Below are 22434 nucleotides of genomic sequence, written 5' to 3'. Positions count from 1 at the left end.
AGTGTAGTGGCACGATCTCAGCTCACTGCAACCTCCGCCTCTCAGGTTCAAGAGATTCTACTGCCTCAGCCTCCCGAGTAGTTGGGATTACAGGCGCTCGCCATTACGCCTCACTAATTTTTGTATTTTTAGTAGAGACGGGGTTTTGCTATGTTGGCCAGGCTGGTCTCGAACTCCTGACCTCAAGTGATCCGCCTGCCTCAACCTCCCAAAGTGGATATTAATTTTCTAATTCTGCATAATCCTTGGCAAACCTGGTCAGCCCCTTCTTCACCTTTCCCTGAGTCTCAGTTTGCACATCTGTAAAACAGGTTGAAGAACAGTATTGTGTGATTCTTCGTGCTAATTTGAATGATGCAAATTTGAAACATTCAGACGACCCAAGAGAGTCACATGTTTTCAGTTAGACATGAAGAGTAAGTTCTGGCGATCTATCACACAACAAGGTGACTACATAATAATGTTATTTTATATTTTAAAATTGCTAAAAGTGGCCAGATGTGGTGGCTCACGCCTGTAATCCTCGCATTTTGGGAGACTGACTGGGGCAGATCACCTGAGGTCAGGAGTTCAAGACCAGCCTGACCAACATGGTGAAATCCCATCTCTACTAAAAAAATACAAAAATTAGCCAGGCGTGGTGGTGTGTGCCTGTAATTTTAGCTGCTCAGGAGGCTGAGGCAGCAGAATCGCTTGAACCAGGGAGGCAGAGGTTGCAGTGAGCTGAGATCATGCCACTGCACTCCAACCTGAGTGACAGAGCAAGACTCTGTCTCAAAAAAGAGAAAAAGAGAAAAAAGAAATGCTAAAAGTGGATTTTGAATGTTCTTACCATAAATAATTGATAAGTATATGTGCTGATGGATATGTTAATTAGCCTGATTTGTTTATTCCGTAATGTATACCTGTATCAAAGCATCAAGGTGTACCCCATACATGTATACAGTTATTTGTCAATAAAGATTTTTTTTTTTGAAATGCGGTCTCTGCTGGAGTACAGTGGCACAATCATGGCACGCTGTAACCTAGAATTCCTGGGCTCAAACAATTCTCCCACCTCAGCCTCTTAAGCAATTAGGACTGACTGCAGGCTTATGTCACCACACCCGGCTAGTTTGATTGGTTATTTATTTATTTATTTATTTATTATTTATTTAGTATAGAAAGAGGGATCTCACTGTGTTGCCCAGGCTGGTCTCCAACTCCTGGCCTCAGGCAATCCTCCTGCTGTGGCCTCCCAAAGTGCTGGGATTCTAGGCATGAGCCATTGCACCCTGATCAAAGATAAAATTTTTAAAAAGAGAATCTCATGTTATCCATGAAAATTCATATAATAGTAATCTCTCACAAAAAAATTTTTTTGATTTATTGAGAATCACAAAATTTTACAATGACCTGTAAACTGTGTTTATGTGGAAAACAGGCATACTCCCATCTTTCTCAGGACTTTGTAAGCCACTTCTTTCTTGGACATTAGGACCTTCTGCCTGCGATTTAGAGATCCTTGTGCAGTTATTTTAAATTCCTTCTTATCGTTAAATATCGGGTTGTCATTTGCAAGAAAGAAAAAACCACCTTCTTAAAAAGTGGGCGAAGGACACGAACAGACACGTCTCAAAAGAAGACATACATGCAGCCAATAAGCATATGAAAAAAACGCTCAACATCACTGATCATTAGAGATATGCAAATCAAAACCACAATGAGATACCATCTCACACCAGTCAGAACAGTGATTATTAAAAAGTCAAAAAACAACAGATGCTGGCAAAGTTATGGAGAAAAAGAAGGATTTTAACACTGTTGGTGGGAGTGCAAATGAGTTCCACCATTGTGGAAGACAGTGCGACAATTCCTCAAAGATCTAGAGGCATGAACACCATTCAACCCAGCAATCCCATTACTGGGTACATACCCAAAGGAATGTAAATCATTCTATTATAAAGACACAGGCGGCCGGGCGCGGTGGCTCAAGCCTGTAATCCCAGCACTTTGGGAGGCCGAGACGGGTGGATCACGAGGTCAGGAGATTAAGACCATCCTGGCTAACACGGTGAAACCCCGTCTCTACTAAAAATACAAAAACTAGCCGGGCGAGGTGGCGGGCGCCTGTAGTCCCAGCTACTCGGGAGGCTGAGGCAGGAGAATGGCGTAAACCCGGGAGGCGGAGCTTGCAGTGAGCTGAGATCTGGCCACTGCACTCCAGCCTGGGCGACAGAGCGAGACTCCACCTCAAAAAAAAAAAAAAAAAAAAAAAGTTGGATAAAAATAAATAACTCCTATTTAAAAAATCAGATTGTTGGGACACACATTCTCAGGATCTCCTGTGAGCTGTGTCATGGGCAAAAAGTAACAAAATTCTTTAAAAACGAAGAAAAAAATCGAGATGGGAGGATCACCTGAGGTCAGGAGTTCAAGACCAGCCTGGCCAATGTAGTGAAACCCTGTCTCTACTAATAATACAAAAATTAGCCTGGCGTGATGGTGGGTGCCCATAATCCCAGCTCCTCAGGAGGCTGAGACAGGAGGCTCACTTGAACTCAGGAGGCGGAGGTTGCAGTGAGCAGAGATTGTGCCACTGCACTCCAGCCTAGGCAACGAGCAAAACTCAGTCTCAGAAAAAAAACACACACACGAAGAAAACAACCAGATTGTTTTCTCACTTAAGTGTCAGTCAAACATTTATTAGCTAGTGGGGCCAGTGTTTGCACTGAAGAACAAAAAGCACCAGAAAATGAGTAACTTTGGAATGAAAGTAAGTCCAGATAAAAACTCTAAAGAAGGCCAGATCGCTGTCATGGTAACATCACCATGCTTTTTAATCAAGGGCAGGTGGTGCTGGAAAGAAAAAAAAAAAAATGGAGCTCATGCTGAGAAAATAAGCAGTGATTTAATGTGGATACTTTTTTGGTTTTTTGGGGTTTTCTTTGTTTTTGTTTTTGTTTTTGTTTTTTTGAGACAGGGTCTTGCTCTGTCACCCAGGCTGGAGTGCAGTCTTGCAAACACAGCTCACTGCAGCCTTAACTTCCTGGGCTGAAGCGGTTCTCCCACTCAGCCTCTCGTGTAGCTGGGAACACAGGTATGCACCTATTTAGGTATGCCTATTTCCCACATAAACACCACACCCAGCTAATTTTTAAAAATTTTTGTAGACAGCCAGGTGCAGTGGCTCACACTTATAATCCCAGCACTTTGGGAGTCCAAGGCAGGCTGGTCACTTGAGGTCAGGAGTTTGAGACCAGCCTTGCCAACATGGTGAAAACCCATCTCTACTAAAAATACAAAAATCAGCTGGGCGTGGTGGCACATACCTGTAATCCCAGCTACTTGGGAGGCTGAGACATAAGAATTGCTTGAACCTGGGAGGCAGAAGTTGCAGTGAGCTGACAGCCAAGATCGTGCCGCTGCACTCCAGCCTGGGCAACAGAATGAGGCTGTGTCTCAAAAACAAAACAAAACAAAACAAAAAATATTGCCCAGGCTGGTCTCAAACTCCTGGATTCAAGCAATCCTGCTGCCTCAGCCTCCCAGAGTGCTGGGATTCTAGGTATAAGTCACTGCACCTCGCCATAACTTAAAAAAAAAAAAAAAGTTTTAATCCTATCACTGGATGTAAGTAGATCATTGTCTCTAAGTAGTCCCCAAAGCAGCAGTGTGAGCATCACTTGGGTATGTTGCTATAAATGCACATTCTGTTCTTCTCCCACCCTTGTTTATGGAATTAGAAATTTTATGTACTTGGACAGCAGTGGCTTAACCAACCCTACAGATGGTTCCAAGGCTCACCTAAGTTTCAGAATTACTGCCCCAGGTAAAGGGACAAAAATGGGAGTCAGGGGTAGCCATCTACCTTTTTCTTTTTTTTTTTTTTTTTGAGACAGAGTCTTGCTCTGTTGTCCAGGCTGGAGTGCAGTGGCACAGTCTCAATTCACTGCAACCTCCACCTCCCAGGCTCAAGTGATCCACCTGCCTCAGTCTCCCAAGTAGCCGAGAATAAAGGCTCACACCACCATGCTCAGCTGATGTTTGCATTTTCTTTTTTTGTAGAGACAGAGTCTTGTTGTTTCCCAGTTATGTTTTCCAGTCTGGTCTTGAATTCCTGGGCTCAAGCAATCGACCTGCCTTGGCCTCCCAAAGTGCTGAGATTATAGGCATGAGTTACCATGCCTGGCCAGCATCTGTCTTTGAAGGAAGCTTGCAGGAAAGAATCTTTAGGCTACGCTTGCTACAAATATGAGCTTCTGGAACTCAGCCCCCTCCCCCTTAGGCAGTTGGGAAATTACCATTCAATTAGGTTCTACATTGTTGGGAATTTTCAAAACTGCATCCCTCGGACTCCCACTGGCTGAGGTGGAATACTTTGAATATTGAAAAGAATAATGGGGAACAGCCGGTCGCGGTGGCTCACGCCCGTAATCCCAGCACTTTGGGAGGCCGAGGCCAGCAGATCACGAGGTCAGGAGATCGAGACCGTCCTGGCTAACACAGTGAAACCCCATCTCTACAAAAAATACAAAAAAAAAAAAATTAGCCAGGTGTAGTGGTGGGCGCCTATAGTCCCTGCTACTCGGAAAGCTGAGGCCGGGGGAATGGTGTGAACCCGGGAGACGGAGCTTGCAGTGAGATGAGATTGCACCGCTGCACTCCAGCCTGGGCGACAGAGAGAGACTCCGTCTTGGAAAAAAAAAAAGAATAATGGGGAAGGAACTGAATGTCTACTGACACATGAGCTGATAGACTAAACATGGTTTATTCGTGCAATGGAAGCTTATTCAACCTTAAAAAGGAAGAACATACGGTGTGGTGGTGTGCACCTGTAGTCCCCGCTACTCAAGAGGCTGAGACAGGAGAATTGCTTGAGCCCAAGGCTGCAGTGGGCTATGATTGCACTGATGGCAGCGGCTGGCCATCTGGACCAGCCGCCACTATCATACTAGCTGCAGCACAGAGGCACGGCCAGGACTGCATGCTCCATAAATCTAGTAGAAGCTGGTGACAAGTGGGAGCCCTGCCCCTTCTGAGTTGGGGTGGGAGCTCCCTGGATGGTGCTGCAGCCACTCAAGCCACGGCTACCGACCTGGGCATTACTGGGCTCTCGGGCCTGGAAGCAGGCAGGAGCCTCACCCTCCCAGGTGCAGCTGCAGCTGTCCAAACTGCAGCTGTGGACCCAGGAATCCCTGCACTCCTGAGGGCCCAGGAAGGCTCCCCCTGCTCTTGCAGGCTCAGAAATATCTGCTCCCACTGCTTGGCTTCTCCCTGCTGTCGATGCCCGCTCCATCTCAAAGCAAAGTTGGGGCTGAGTCCCAGAGCTGTTACAGCCAGGCAGGGTGTGCCCACATTTGGGGCAGTGCAGACATGCCAGCTCCCTGCTACCTCAGCCCCATCTGGACTTTGGGCACCAACGAGCATAGGAGGGAAGCCAAAGGGGGGCTGAGGGCAGCTCAGTGCTGACCTGCATGCGCCCTTTGGCACATATAGCCTGGGCACCATAAACAGCAGCAGGAGGCCGGGTGCGGTGGCTCAAGCCTGTAATCCCAGCACTTTGGGAGGCCGAGACGGGTGGATCATGAGGTCAGGAGATCGAGACCATCCTGGCTAACACAGTGAAATCCCATCTCTACTAAAAAATACAACAAACTAACCGGGCGAGGTGGCGGGCGCCTGTAGTCCCAGCTACTCAGGAGGCTGAGGCAGGAGAATGGCGTGAACCTGGGAGGCAGAGCTTGCAGTGAGCTGAGATCCGACCACTACACTCCAGCCTGGGCGACAGAGCGAGACTCCGTCTCAAAAAAAAACAACAAAAAACAAAAAACCAGCAGCAGGAGGCAGACAGGTTCCTGGGTGGAAGGAGATGGTCCCTGGTGAGGCCCCACCTTCGGGCCAGGGAGGGCCTGAAGGCTAGGGGCTGGGCTATCAGCCCCATGGACTGGAGTGGCAACATGTGATGCCTTTTCCAGGCCTGCTGATGGACCAACCAGAATGCACTTTTTCCCCTCTGAGGCCCATAAAAGCCCTGGGCTCAGCCAAAGCTGGGCAGACATCGGGATGACCAGCTTCAGAGAGCAGCTACCCACTCCAGGGCCTCCTCTCTGCTGAGAGTTGCAGAGACATCGGGACTACCAGCTGCAGAGAGGAGCAACTTACTCTAAGGCCTTTTCTTTGCTAAGAGCTTGGATGAACATGGAATGACTTTCCTGCAGAGAGAAGCAACCCACCCCAGGGCCTCCTTCTGTTGAGAGCTGCAGAGAATGATGGCACAACCTGCCTGCAGAAAGGAGCTACCCACTCCAGGGCCTCCTCTCTGCTGAGAGCTGGGCAAGCAATGGGACAACCTGCCTGCAGAGAGAAGCTACCCACTCCAGGGCCTCCTCTCCTCTGAGAGCCACAGAAAATGACAGGATGAACTGCTTGTAGAGAGGAGCTACCCAGTCCAGAGCCTCCTCTGAGCTATTCTGTCACTCAGTAAAGCTCCCGTTCACCTTGCTCACCCTCCACTTGTCCGCATACCTCATTCTTCTTGGGCACAGGACAAGAATTCAGGAACTGCTACACAGCAGGGCTGAAAGAGCTATAAAACCCACAGGGCTGAAACATGCCCCTTGCCGTGTTGTGGGTGAAGAGAAGGAGAGAAGAGCTGTGGCCCTTCAGGGACCTAGGAGCTCCGTGAGCCAGGACTGTGACTCCCTCTCTGGGGCCTGGTGGTTCCTGGAGTCTCCAGGCTTCTGATTGCCACTGCATTCCCTGGTGGCAGCTGTAGAAGCTGCTTGTGGTGCACCTGGTCTGGCTGCAGCCTCTCAGAGAGCCAGGGTCCCTGCCAGCACCTGGAGCTGCCTGACCTGCTGCAGCAGCTGGTGTGCCTGGCTGCATGCAGTGGTCAAACCTCATGCTTGCTTGCCCACACATCCATCGCCCCTCCATACCTGGCTCACTCTTGGCAACTATAAGAACCAGCCTAGTAGTGTGAGCTGAGCACGGCCTGCCAGGCTGAGTGGGTGGAATGAGCCCAGTGGGCCCAAGCAAAACTCAGGCAAAGGTGCCACCAGTCACAGAAATCAACACCCCAAGGATCCTACAATATTTTTGAGGGCTCGTCCAGGATCTGCAGAAGGGTGAGTGAAAGGGTAAGTAAAAGCGGATCTGCTCGTTCTTTCCCTTTTTCAGAGTCCCTAAACTCAACAATAGCTAAAATGGAAGAAAAATACCAGGCCTCTATTAATAGTTAAAATTGACTAGCACAGCTGCTGGACTTAAGACATGGATGATAGGCTTGCTGGAGAGGACACTGTCAATCCCTCATCATCCTCAATTGTTGAGAATGTTGGGTTTGTTTCAATCCCGTTTCCTTGCATGAGGTCTACCTGTTACATGGGGCCAGAAGGAGGTCCTGGGGCAACTGAGGGTATCTGGCTGAGGCTATGCCTCAGTGTTATCCAAAGGCCCCGGACTAACTCCTGCAACTCAAGTCCCTAAGCGTCCATTAGGGTGTTGGCACTAGGACCTCCAGTCTCCAATCTGTCTTTCTTTCATGGTTGTCAAGGTCCTCATATATTCTTTTTTTTTGAGACAGAGTCTCGCTGTGTCGCCCAGGCTGGAGTGCAGTGGCATGATCTTGACTACTGATCTCAGGTGATCCACCCACCTTGACCTCCCAAAGTGCTGAGATTACAGGTATGAACCACTGTACCGAGCTCCTATCTCTTCGTTATATACAATGTTAAATGTGTGTGTGTGCGTGTGTGTGTGTGTTTGAGACAGAGTCTCGCTCTGTCGCCCAAGCTGGAGTGCAGTGGTGTGATCTCATCTCACTGCAACCTCTGCCTCCAAAGTAGTTGGGATTTCAGACATGCACTAGCATGCCTGACTAATTTTTGTATTTTAAAAGAGATGGGGTTTCACCATGTTGGCCAGGCTTGACTTGACCACCTAACCTCAGGTCATCCACCTGCCTTGGCCTCCCAAAGTGCTGGGATTACAGGCATGAGCCACTGCATCCAGTCTACAGTGTTAAATGTTAAGACTGTTGTTGCAAAACAGAGATATTACTGGGTAGAATGAGCATTTGACTTAGACAATAAAAGTATAAAATGGAAGGTTAAGAGTAGCACAGATAAGCAAAGTGTGCCTTGGTATCTGTACATAAATTTGTGACGAAAATATTATTGTCATTTCCTTGGTTGCCACCTTAGTGCCAGGCACCTTGAGGCACAGAACAGAAGCATGGCCTCAGGAAGGAAACTTTTCTGTAAACACGAGGGCAAATAAATGGTCCAAGGTCCCATAAATGCAGGCCTTCTTTGCCTTGCAGGGTAATCTGGACCTTTGCCAACATTCTAGGATTGATTCAGCTGTCCTAATGGCCTTCTCAGGAAAAGCTGCAAGGCGTAATCCCAGGGAAATAGGGAAACATACCCCAGAGATACCTCCAGCAGGGGAATCGACCCCTTCAACTCCTTCCTATCCAGGTTCTGTCTCAAGCTTGCCCCAGCATAGGAATCCTTATTTTAGGCAGGTTCCAGTCTCAACTGCCCAAAAACAGATGCCTGGTGAATATGGTCTCATTGAGGTTCAGGTCTCCTTTTCTCTATAGAACTTAAGGCAAATTTAAGGGGAAATGTTGGAAGTTTTCAGATGGCCTTCACAGGTATATAGAGGGTTTCCAGAACTTAACCCAAGTATTTGAGCTCTCCTGGAAGGAGGTCGTGTTACTCTTGTTTTTGTTTTTGTTTGAGATGGGGTCTCACTCTGTTGCCCAGGCTGTAGTGCAGTGGCACTCCCTTGGCTTACTGCATCCTCTGCCTCCTGGGTTCAAGTGATTCTCCTGCTGCAGCCTCCAGAGTAGCTGGGACTACAGGCATGCACTACCACACTGGCTAATTTTTATATTTGTAGTAGAGATGGGGTTTTACCATATTAGCCAGGCTGGTCTCAAACTCTTGACCTCAAGTGATCTGCCCACCTTGGTCTCACAAAGTGCTGGGATTAAAGGCATGAGCAGCACCCAGCTTCATGTTACTTTTGAATCAAACCCTGACCACCACTGAAAAGCAGGCCACCCTGCAAGTGGCAGAGAATTTGGGGGATGAGCTTTATATCTTATATAGGCCCAGGGAAGGGGATGAGACTCATCTGATTGGAAGAATAGCAGTACCACTGAAGAACCATAAATGAGACCTCAATGATGAGATAAAAGAATGGGGCTGGTCGTGGTGGCTCACGCCTGTAATCCCAAAACTTTGGGAGGCCAAGGCAGGTGAATCATGAGGTCAGGAGATCAAGGCCATCCTGCCCAACATGGTGAAACACCATCTCTACTAAAATACAAAAAAAAAAATTTGCCAGGCGTGGTGGTGCTTGCCTGTAATCCCAGCAACTTGGGAGGCTGAGGCAGAGGAATCACTTGAACCTGGGAGGCAGAGGTTGCAATGAGCCAAGATCGTGCTACTGCACTCCAGCCTGGTGACAGAGCAAGACTCCGTCTCAAAAAAAGAAAACAAACAAACAAACAAGAATGGAAGAGGAGGCCAGGCGTGGTGGCTCACACCTGTAATCCCAGCACTTTGGGAGGCTGAGGTGGGCAGATCACGAGGTCAGGGGTTCGAGACCAGCCTGACCAACATGGTGAAACCTCATCTCTACTAAAAATACAAACATAAATTAGGTTGCAGTGAGCCGAGATCATGCCACTGCACTCCAGCCTCAGCAACAGAGTGAGCCACTATCTCAAAAAAAAAAAAAAAAAGGATGGAAGAGGAAACACTTTCAGGTGTGCATACCAGAGGGCATACGAAGGACTAGGACTAAGCCTCTCAATTACACCAAGGTATCCATGATAGACCAGGGACTAGGTGTGAGTCCCACTGTCTTCCTGGAAAGGCTAAGAGAGGCCTTGGTAAAACACACCTATGTTCTGATTGAAGAGAGGGACAGCTGATCCTAGAGGATAAGTTTATCTTACAGTCAGGCCCTGATGTCAGGAGGGAGCTTCAGAAACAAGCTGTGGGACCAGATGGTACTTTGGAGGGCCTCCTGGGAGTGGTCACCTTAGATTTTGCAGTGGGAACTTGGAGGAAGTCCAGAAAAGAGAGAGGAGATACAGGAAAAAAAGGCAAAAGCTCTAATACCTGCCCTGCAGCTTCACAGACTCCGTAGTCCCTGAGATGCATCTGTTGTCTGCTGCAAATATAGCAGGCCAGGCCACTTCAGGAGGAACTGTCTGGGCAGTGCGAGAAGGTCACCTCAACCCTGTCTGGTTTGCAATGGGGATCACTGAGGGGGAACAGCGTGTTCCTGGAGACACAGTTGCTGGGTCCGGGACCAGACTCCCAAATAGTCCGGCAAGACTGGTGGATTCTAGGGCTCCTCTCCCAAGCTCTGATGGTTCAGACCACTATTACCATCCAGGATCCCTGGGTGATTCTGGAAGTCGAAGGGAGGAAGGTAGACTGCCTTCTGGACTCTGGAGCAGGCCTTTCAGTTCTCCTCCCAAACCCAGGCCCCCTTCCTCTCTTAGCACGAACATAAGCAGCATCTCAGGTCTTCTTCCTCCACCACACCAGGAGTCAATATACTCTTGTGACTACAGGGAGCTTTTCTATGTGTGGGGTTACTTTTTTTTCCTTTAGGGAGTATATTAGTTCTTTTCACGCTGCTGATAAAGACATACCCTAGGCCGGGTGCGGTGGCTCAAGCCCATGATCCCAGCACTTTGGGAGGCCGAGATGGGCAGATCACGAGGTCAGGAGATCGAGACCATCCTGGCTAACACTGTGAAACCCTGTCTCTACTAAAAAATACAAAAAACTAGCCGGGTGAGGTGGCAGGCGCCTGTAGTCCCAGCTACTCGGGAGACTGAGGCAGGAGAATGGCGTGAACCCGGGAGGCGGAGCTTGCAGTGAGCTGAGATCCGGCCACTGCACTCCAGCCCGGGCGACAGACCGAGACTCCGTCTCAAAAAAAAAAAAAAAAGACATACCCTAGACTGGAAAGAAAAATAGGTTTAACGGACTCACAGTTCCACATGGTTGGGGAGGCCTCACAATCATGGCAGAAGGAGAAAGGCACTTCTTACATGGCGGCAGCAAGAGAGAATGAGGAAGAAGTGAAAGTGGAAACACCTTATAAAACCATCAGATCTCACGAGACTTATTCACTACCATGAGAACAGTGTGGGGGAAACCACACCATGACTCGATGACCTCCCACCAGGTCTCTCCCACAACATGTGGAAATTATGTGAGTACAATTCAAGATGAGATTTGGATGGGGACACAAAGCCAAACCATATCAGGGAGGCACCTTATTAGGTCAGGTCCCCAATTCCTGGGACTCCCTTTCTCTCCCTTGTTTGAGAAGGACCTGGCCCCACAGCTTCACCTGTTTATGATAGGGAGGCAGTAAAGGAGCAGCCTCCTTCACTTGCTATCTGCAATTTGGTGAGGGCCATGTGGGACTAATTTAATGGGTCCAGAGACCCATCTGAGGTACCTTTTTGTCCCATGCTTCAGTTTAAAGTCCTGAAATGGGACGTTAGACCTGAGGCAGCGGGACTTGATGACAGCGGGACTTGAGAGGCACAGCCCAGGTGAGCATGATAATTCCTGCCAATTAGGCCCTCCTGCTTCATGGATGGAAGCATAGATAAGGTCTGGGGAGCCCAAAGGTTACCAACAGTAGAAGGATAGGGTGGTATGTAGGTAAGTGCAAATATTCCTACCCACTAGGCCTTCCCGCTGCATGGGTGAAGGTCATGCTTGCACCTATGAGTGGCACCTGCAAAGGTCACTGGGACTTGGGGATATAAGGTTGGAAAAAGAAAAAGAGATGCCTTTTCTTTTTCAAATCTCCATCACGAACCCCAGGTATTCGCTGGAAGGACAGGAACAAAGGGATGTCCTTTCCCCTCTTTCCAGATGGGTAACCAACCAATCATTTTCAGGCTGCACTCCTCTCAAGTGCATTCTAAATTACTGGAACTCAGCTGGTTGCAGCTGCTCATGCATGTAATCCCAGCACTTTGGGAGGTCGAGGTGGGTGGATGACTTGAGGCCAAGATTTTGAGACCAGCCTGGCCAACATGGCAAAACCCCATCTCTACTGAAAATACAAAAAAATTAGCCGGGCATGGTGACACAAGTGCCTGTAATCCCAGCTACTTGGGAGGCTGAGGCAGGAGAATCACTTGAACCCAGGAGGCAGAGGTTGCAGTGAGCTGAGATTGTGCCACAGTACTCCAGCCTGGGTGACAGAGCGTGACTGTGTCAAAAAATAAAAGAAAATAAAAATTTTAAAAAATCACTGGAACTCCTTTGACCCTCAGACTCTGGAGAAAAAAACATTTTTCCTTTATTCCTCTTCTGTCCTCTCTTCACAGATGGGTAATCACACCTTTGTATCACAGGATACTCCCCTGGGATCCATCCTCCAAACTGGGAAGAGTTCAATTTCCCCAAGCCTTAAACTGCTTGGCAATTTCTTGAGGAGGGACAACTCTTTGGCTGTTCCCCTTCACAGGACTCCAGGGTCAATAGGGCTCCATAGCTCAGGGGAATGGAACCCAGAAGCCGAACATGCTGGCGAAAGGGTAAGAGTTCTTACCAGTTGGACTTCTGGCTTCTCTCTCTCTGTGCAAACTGGTTGCAGGAATAACAAAAATCACTGTATTCTCTGCCCCTCCGTGAGTTCAAAAGTCAGAAGTATTGGCCATTTGCATGGCTAAGCTCAGGTAGTAACATATTTTAAAGCACTTCTTCTTTTTTTTTTTTTTTTTTTTTGAGACAGAGTCTTGCTCTATTGGCCAGGCTGGAGTACAGTGGTGCAATCTCAGCTCACTGCAACCTCCATCTCCCCCGGGCTTCATCAATTCTCCTGTCTCAGCCTCCTGAGTAGCTGGGATTACAGGCGTGTGCCACTGTGTCCGGCTAATTTTTGTAATTTTTAGTAGAGACAAGCTTTCACCATGTTGGCCAGGTTGGTCTTGAACTTCTGACCTCAGATGATCCACCTGCCTTGGTCTCCCAAAGTGCTGGGAATAGAAGTGAGAGCCTCTGCTCCCAGCCAGGACTTCTTAAAAAGGAAGTGCTATGGTTGGCCGGGCACAGTGGCTTGCCCCTGTAATCCCAGCACTTTGGGAGGCCGAGGTGGGTGGATCACAGGTCAGGAGATCGAGACCATCCTGGCTAACACAGTGAAACCCCATCTCTACCAAAAATACAAAATAATTAGCCAGGCATGGTGGCAGGCACCTGTACTCCCAGCTATTCAGGAGGCTGAGGCAGGAGAATGCCATGAACCTATGATGCAGAGCTTGCAGTGAGCCAAGATCATACCACTGCACTCCAGCTTGGGCGACAGAGTGAGACTCCATCTCAAAAAAAAAAAAAAAAAAAAGGAACTGCAATGGTTAAAAGTCAGCTTAATTAAAGATGGAAGATATCCAAACTATAGGTATATTTAAAAGGCTTTTATGTCGTTTATCTTTGTAGATTTTGTTTTCCTGGAAAAAGGTGTCTTCTTCTCAATCAACTGAACTATTTTTCTCCATTTTTGTCTTGCCACTCTTTTTTTTTTTTTTTGAGACGGAGTCTCGCTCTGTCGCCCAGGCTGGAGTGCAGTGGCCGGATCTCAGCTCACTGCAAGCTCTGCCTCCCGGGTTCCCGCCATTCTCCTGCCTCAGCCTCAGGAGTAGCTGGGGCTACAGGCGCCCGCCACCGCGCCCGGCTAGTTTTTCGTATTTTTTTAGTAGAGACGGGGTTTCACCGTATTAGCCAGGATGGTTTCGATCTCCTGACCTCGTGATCCGCTCGTCTCGGCCTCCCAAAGTGCTGGGATTACAGGCTTGAGCCACCGCGCCCGGCCTGTCTTGCCACTCTTAATGCACACATGAGAGGTTCCAGGATGACTTCTGGTGGCCTGAGACTGCTTGGGAAAAACAGAGGAGGCTCCATTGACCCATTTTGGGAAAAACCTCTGTTTTCCTCCTGGCACTTCAAGGATTAGGGTTAGATGAATCCCTCTCAAAATCTATTTTTGTCTTCCAGCTATGCCTACTTATTAGGCCTTAGAAACTGCAAGTTTTCCTAGCCCTGATTCTTGAAGGGCTCCACCCCCGGGCCAGTAATCCAATTAAGAAACTGGCACAAGAGGCTGGGTGCGGTGGCTCACACCTGTAATCCCAGCACTTTGGGAGGCCAAGGTGGGCGGATCGCCTGAGGCCAGGAGTTCAAGACCAGGCTGGCAACATGGCGAAACCCCATCTCTAGTGAAAATACAAAAATTAGCTAGGCGAGTTGGTGGGCACCTGTAATCCCAGCTACTTGGGAGGCAGAGGCAGGAAAATCACGTGAACTTAGGAGGCAAAGGTTGCAGTGAGCCAGGGTCATGCCACCACACTCCAGCTTGGGCAACAGAGTGAGACTCTGTCTAAAAAAAAAAGAAAAAGAAAAAAAGAAAACTCTTACAACTACTACTGGATCTCCTTCTGTCTATCTGTGTAGTTATATATGTGTTACATGTGTGATGTTTATATAAAAGAGCTCTAATTGATTAGCTTAAGGAAAAATAAGCACTTAGGGCAAATATTCTTCAAGAAAAATAGAAACTGTAATGCCTTTTAGTTCTCACACTTCATTCTTAGAGAAATAAAAACAGTCTTAAAGATTATTGATAAAATAAAAATGTCTTCAAAATGTAGACATGTGGTCCAAATTATGCAGGTCAGATATTAGGTTTGCTAAATGCTTTGAAGTCATAAACTGCTTTTTTGGCTTTTGAAAACTGTTCGACTTGCCTTCTTTACAGTTTGGTAAGGACTAGGTACATATGGAGTTAATCATGTCCCTAGATGTGCTGGAAATATTCAGATCTTATCAGCACCTAGGACATAATTAAAATAACTTACCAGGTTTTCTTTTTTATTTTTACCAAAAGTAAGAATTGCTAAAAGTTACCATTATAACATGTAATTGAGACTGCTGAAAATAGATTTACACGCAAGGTGTGTAAGAAAGGTAGAATGTGTCTTAGCAAAAGAATATAAGAAGGCACGGGAATGTGAATTTTTGCCAAGTTTAGAGATTTAAAGGATTGTTTTAAATTAGATAAGATAAAGCTAAGGGTTTAAACAAGTTATAGAAGGTTTGTAAAAATTAATCTTGTAAAAGGAATTCTGTGTGTAAACATATTGACTAATTTTTTTTTTTTTTTTTTTTTGAGATGGAGTCTCACTGTGTCACCCAGGCTGGAGTGCAGTGGCATGATCTTGGCTCACTGCAACCTCCACCTCGCAGGTTCAAGCAATTCTCCTGCCTCAGCCTCCCTAGTAGCTGAGATTACAGGTGCATGCCACCACGCCTGGCTAATTTTTGTATATTTAGTAGAGACTGGGTTTTGCCATGTTGTCCAGGCTGGTCTCGAACTCCTGACCTCAAGTGACCTGCCCATCTCAGCTCCCCAAACTGCTGGGATTACAGGCATGAACTACCATGCCCAGCCCACATTGACTAAATTCAAAAGGGTATTATTTGGTTTTCCTGTAAGTTGAACATTGGAATGGAAGCACAATCTGCTATTCTTAGGGCACTGATCTATTACATAATAAGTGTTATAAGCCTTTAATATGTTTGATAGGCTTCCTGAAATCAAGTTTCAACTTCAAAATTGTCTTTTCTAATCCCTAATTTTTGGATGCTACAGAGGATCCCTGGAGTATCCAGGGAAGAAGTAGACAGGGTGATTTGACATGTTTAGCTACATAGGATTGTCAAAATAAGGTGGTGTTTGATCACCTGTGGGTTACATTTTAATGAATAACGTTAATGTGTGTTCCAAAATTGTATGGGATTTCTAGAGTTCTGATGTCTAAGGATGTGTTATGAATCATAATTAGGGTTATTGTGTTCGGTGATTGTAGACCACAGCGGTGACCAAATTTCTTTGTCAATCATAATTTTGACTGTGACTATCCTAGGACCTTTTGACATTCATAGACAATTGTTGTCTTGTTTTGATCTTCTTCAAAGGATGGATTATAGACCTCGAGTGCAGGTTTCTGCTGGCTTTGGAGATTGTGAACAGGAGTTGACTGGGTGAACTGAACTAATGGAAGACCAAAGTAATCTTTTCTGAGTTTTTGCTTGGAACATTGCTGATCCTTTGTTTTGTTTTTCAGAATCAAGGAAACTTTTCTTTCGAGCTATTTGTAACTTTTGACAATTGTGGGAGAGAACCAATCAGTGATCTCTGACTGCAGCTCAGAAGAAACTAAAGGGATGGACTGTCAAACTCCAAATGGTCATGCAAATGGAGCCTCAGACGATGGCTCCCTTTTACTGCAGACCCTTAGATAGGCCCCTGAGGGAAAATCTGACTGCCATTTTTCCGAAAACAATGCCCCTTGTCAGCATGAAGCAGTAAAGAACAGTCATCATGGGCTGGGCTCAGTGGCTCACGCCTGTAATCCTAGCACTTTGGGAGACTGAGGCGGGTGGATCATGAGGTCAGGAGTTCAAGACCAGCTTGGCCAATATGGTGAAACCCCATCTGTACTAAAAATACAAAAATCAGCCGGGCGCGGTGGCTCAAGCCTGTAATCCCAGCACTTTGGGAGGCCGAGATGGGCGGATCACGAGGTCAGGAGATCGAGACCATCCTGGCTAACACGGTGAAACCCCGTCTCTACTAAAAAATACAAAAAACTAGCCGGGCAAGGTGGCGGGCGCCTGTAGTCCCAGCTACTCGGAAGGCTGAGGCAGGAGAATGGCGTGAACCCGGGAGGCGGAGCTTGCAGTGAGCTGAGATCCGGCCACTGCACTCCAGCCTGGGTGACAGAGTGAGACTCCGTCTCAAAAAAAAAAAAAAAAAAAAAACAAAAATCAACTGGGCGTGGTGGTGTGCACCTGTAGTCCCAGCTACTTGGGAGGCTGAGGCAGGAGAATCGCTTGAACTCGGGAGAGGGAGGTTGCAGTGAGCTGAGATCGCGCCACTGCACTCCAGCCTGGGCAACAAGAGTGAAACTCCATCTCAGAAAAAAAAAAAAAAAAGAAAGAATAGTCATCATCCCTACCCTAATGACCATTAGATGTATCTCTTCAGAGGTGAGATTGATGGCTGTGTCAGGGTCAAGTGGGAGCCCTGCCCCTTCTGAGTTGGGGTGAGAGCTCTCCAGGTGCTGCTGTAGCTGCCCAAACCACAGCTGCAGACCTGAACCTCCTACTCCACAGAGTAGGCAGGAGTCCCACACACCCCCAGTGCAGCTGCAGCCACCCAAACTCAGGCTGTGGACCCAGGCATCCCTGTACTTTTTGGGTCCCGGGAAGGCCTCCCTGCCTTTGCAGGCTTGGAAATGCCTGCTCCCACTGCCTGGCTTCTCCCTGCTGTCGGCACCCATTCCAGTTTCAGAGCAAAGTTGGGGACAAGCCCAGGCACTGTCACAGCCCAGCTGGGTGTACACATGCTTGGGTCAGTGGTGACACTCCATCCCCTGCTGCCTCAGCTCCATCTGGACTTTGGGTGCTGATGAGCATAGGAGGGAAGCTGAGGGAGGGGTTGAGAACAGCTTGGTGCTGGCCTACAGGTGCCCCTTGGCACTACAGCCTTGGCACCATGAACAGCAGCAGGAGGCAGACAGGTTCCTGGGTGGAAGGGAGCGGATCCCCAGTGAGGTCCCACCTTCAAGCCAAGGAGGCCTTGAAGCTCACGCCTGCAATCCCAGCACTTTTGGAGGCTGAGGCAGGTGGATTACCTGAGATCAGGAGTTCGAGACAAGCCTGGCCAACATGGTGAAACCCCGTCTATACTAAAACTACAAAAATTAGTCAGGCGTGGTGGCACACGCCTGTAATCCCAGCTACTCGGGAGGCTGAGGCAGGAGAATTGCTTGAGCCTGGGAGACGGGGGTTGCAGTGAGCCGAGATCACGCCACTGTACTCCAGCCTGGCTGACAGAGCAAGACTCTGTCTCAAAAAAAAAAAAAAAAGAACAAGAAAAAGATAAAGATAAAGAAGATAGGCTGGTGGATGCCAGAGGCAGGGGAGAGTGCTGGGGAGTGAGTATTCACGGGGACAGTTTCATGCTGGGAAGATGAGAAAGTTCTGGAGATGGATGAAAAAGTCAAATGCTATACATTCTCACTTACAAGTGGTATCTAAATAACGTGTACACATGGGCATAGAGTGTGGAATGATAGACACTGGGTGGACTGGGGGTGGAAGGAGAGAAAGTGATGAAAAATTGTTTAACAGATACAAAGTATATTATTCAGGTGATGGATACACAAAAAGCCAAGACCACCGTTATGAAATATACGCATGTGACAAGCTGCACTTGTACCCCTTCAATTTTTTAGATTTTTTTTTTTTTTTTGAGACAGCCTGATCTTGGCTCACTGCAAGCTCCGCCTCCCGGCTTCATGCCATTCTCGTGTTAGCCAGGATGGTATCAATCTCCTGACCTTGTCATCCACCCGCCTCGGCCTCCCAAAGTGCTGGGGTTACAGGCTTGAGCCACCCTGCCCGGCCGAGATTTTTAAAGTCAGGATCTCGCTCTGTCACCCAGGCTAGAGTGCAATGGCACGATCACAGCTCACTGCAACCTCAACCTCCCGGACTCAAGCAATCCTCCCACCTCAGCCTCCCCAGTAGCTGGGACCACAGGCATGCACCACCACATCCAGCTAAGTTTTAAATTTTTTTTGTAGAGATAGGGCCTCCCTATGTTGCCTGGGCTGGTCTTGAACTCCAAAGAAAGTAACATTTTGGATGTTCTGGTCTTGCTTTTGGTCCGTAGCTGAACAGTTACTGTTAATACATTAAGTCTCTTCCGCCCTCTAGTGGTTCACTTTATTTGCACCCCGGGAATAACGTTTGAGTGTTCCCTTTATATGATGGTCCAGCCCTCTTTTGGATATTTTTTGGAAGCCCTTTGGCCTCCAGCCTGTTTCCTGTAACCTCTCAGTTTGCTGCCCGCCACAAAAGTACACACACAGCCACCTGTTCCAATATACATATATAAGTATATATATTTTTTGATACGGAGTCTGGCTCTGTCACCCAGGCTGGAGTGCAGGGACGTGATCTCGGCTCACTGCAACCTCAGGCAATCTGCTCACTTTGGCCTTTCAGAGCGCTAGGATTACAGGTGTGAGCCACTGCTCCAGACTTTTTGTCTTTTTCTTTTTCTTTTTCTTTTTTTTTTTTTTTTGAGACAGGGTCTCACTCTGTCACCCAGGCTGGAGTGCAGTGGTGTGATCACAGCTCACTGCAATCTCCACCTCCCTGGCTAATGAAGCGATCCTCCTGCCTCAGCCTCCCAAGTAGTTAAGACCACAGGTGTACACCACCATGCTTGGCTGATTCTTAATTTGTTTGTAGAGACAGGGTCTCACTATGTTGCCCAGGCTGGTCTCAAAATATCCTCCCACCTGGGTCTCCCAAACACTGGGATTACAGGCATGAGCCACCATACCCAGCCTGTGCTTGGAGTTTTGAGCTCACTTTTAAACTTAGAAGGAAGGAAGGCAGCGTAGCCCTCCTGGTGGCTGCTCCCACCAGTGAAGTCAGTCAGGGGGACAAAGAGAGCCTGGCCCTGGTGGCATCATTTGAAGCCTGGACCCAGCCAGGTCTGCAGCCTGGGGCTGAACTTCAAAAGTATATATGCTGGCCCGGCACAGTGGCTCACGCCTGTAATCCCAGCACTTTGCGAGGCTGAGGTGGGTGGATCATGAGGTCAGGCGTTCGAGACCACCCTGGCTAACACGGTGAAACCCTGTCTCTACCAAAAATACAAAAATTAGCCAGGCGTGGTGGCGGGTGCCTATAATCCCAGCTACTCAGGAGGCTAAGGCAGGAGAATGGCGTGAACCTGGGAGGCGGAGGTTACCCAGGCCTCCTGCTTTTTGGCTACCTTTATGCCCCAGAGGAGGCTGTGAGGAGGGACCAGCGGAGCCAGAGGACAGATACTGGGGATAGAGTGGGATTTTTTTACATGATTTTATACTCGGGCCACATAAACTGGCAAAGAGGAAGAACCATGGGGTCAGGGGAGGAGGCAGGCACTTCTCTATCCTCCCTCAGCAGATTTTGTTTGTTGATTTTGTTTTATTTTGTTTTGTTTTGTTTTTTGAGACGGAGTCTTGCTCTGTTGCCCAGGCTGGAATGCAGTGGCACGATCTCGGCTCACTGCAAGCTCTGCCTCCCGGATTCACGCCATTCTCCCGCTTCAGCCTCCCAAGTAGCTGGGACTACAGGTGCCCGCCACCACTCCTGGCTAATTTTTTTTATTTTTTTATTTTTAGTAGAGACGGGGTTTCACTGTGTTAGCCAGGATGGTCTCCATCTCTTGACCTCGTGATCCGCCCGTCTCGGCCTCCCAAAGTGCTGGGATTACAGGCGTGAGCCACTGTGCTCAGCCACCCTCCCCAGGAAGATTTTGAACTGAAGTTCTCAACTCTTTGGGTGGTCAAACACCTCTTTAGAGGATGTCATGGAATCACTCCTCTCCCCTAAATACACCAAAACACACAGTGTTTCGCAGATCATTTTACAAGTATATAGAAATCCCCAACCCCACCTCTTCCTACCACCATGATCCATCCTGGAGCCACAAACGAAAAAACCTCTGGTTTCTAGGACAAGAAAGGAAGAAGGACCCAGGAGCAGATGACCAGGGATCTAGGTTCAAGCCCACTACTGACTCACTGCAGTGCAAGGAGCTTTGGAGAAGGACAGACTGGGTTCAAGTACACGCTCTGTGGCCTTAGGCAAGTGACTTGCCCTCTCTGAGCCACTCTCATCTATAAAATGAGAGTATTCTCATCTATCTAAAGTGATGCACTCCAGGCGCCTAGATTGTATGCCCAAACATCCATCTTTTGCACACAATGTCAAGTGGTCTGTGGAAGCTGAAAGCCATCCAGGGTCCCCAGATTTAGAACCTCTTACTATGTGTCCAGGCTGGAATGCAGTGGCACAACCTCCACTTTCTGAACTCAAGCCATCCTCCACCTCAGCCTCCCAAGCAGCTAGGACTACAGGCTCATGCCACCACACCCAGCTAATTTTTGTTTAATTTTTCATAGAGAGGGGATTTTGCTGTGTTGCCCATGTTGGCCTTGAACTCCTAGGCTCAAGCGATCCTCCTGCCCCAGCCTCCCAAAATGGCTTTGCCCTGGCTTTTGATATCGTTGGTTTCCTCTTGTCATTGAGGGCTCAACTGCAAAATGCACTCCCTGAACCACCCATGTGATAGTGCTGCTCCCACAACCATCATCTTCCAGAATATTATTGTGTTTTATCCAGACCCATCAGTGTCTGGAAGTGCTTTGTGTGTGTGTGTTTGTATTTGTTTAATATCTATATCCTTCATTAGGGCAAGGACGTTGCATGTCTTTGTTGTCTTGGATCCCCAGGGGCTAGCGTCTGATATATAGTAGGAACCCAGTACATGTATGTGTGTTGAATGAGTGAATGAATGAGTAGTTGAAAAGTAGATGAATGAAAGAATGGCTGCATGGTTTGGATGGATAAATGAATGGATGAATGGCTAAATGTGGGTGAATGGACGGATGGACAGAGGGAGGTAGGGTAAGGTGATGGATAAATAATTGGGTAAATGAATGGATAAATGGCTTAATAGATAGAGGAATGAAAGGATAATAAATGATAGATGATGATGAATAATTGATAATGGATAGATGGATTAATGCATAGTTAGATAGATGATTCAATGGATGGATAGATACATTAATGAACGAATAGGTGGATTAAACGATAGATAATAGATGAAAGACAGAATGGTTGGATAAATTACTGGATGGGCAAATTAAAGGATGGATAGATGGATAGTTCAATGGAGAGTTCAATAGATGAATGGATGGATGGATGGATGGATGGATGGATAAATTTAATGGTGGCTGGATGAATGGATAAAGTAACAGATGGGTGAATTAAAGGATGGATAAATTAATGGTGGCTGGATGAATGGATAAAGTAATGAATGGGTGAATTAACGGATGGATGGAAGGATGGAGAAATTAATGTGTGCATGAATTAAAAGACAGGTAGGGCCGGGCGCGGTGGCTCAAGCCTGTAATTCCAGCACTTTGGGAGGCCGAGACGGGCGGATCACGAGGTCAGGAGATCGAGACCATCCTGGCTAACACGGTGAAACCCCGTCTCTACTAAAAAAAATACAAAAAACTAGCCGGGCGTGGTGGCGGGCGCCTGTAGTCCCAGCTACTAGGGAGGCTGAGGCAGGAGAATGGTGTAAACCCGGGAGGCGGAGCTTGCAGTGAGCTGAGATCTGGCCACTGCACTCCAGCCTGGGAGACAGAGCGAGACACCGTCTCAAAAAAAAAAAAAAAAGACAGGTAGATGGATAAACTAATGGGTAGATAAATTAAAGGATGGGTAGGTGGATGGATAGATGGATAAATTAATGGAT

This window comes from Trachypithecus francoisi, unplaced genomic scaffold, assembly GCF_009764315.1.
Source record: "Trachypithecus francoisi isolate TF-2019V2 unplaced genomic scaffold, Tfra_2.0 Lachesis_group5, whole genome shotgun sequence".
Classification (NCBI taxonomy): domain Eukaryota; kingdom Metazoa; phylum Chordata; class Mammalia; order Primates; family Cercopithecidae; genus Trachypithecus; species Trachypithecus francoisi.
Note: the sequence above shows the minus strand (reverse complement) of the source record.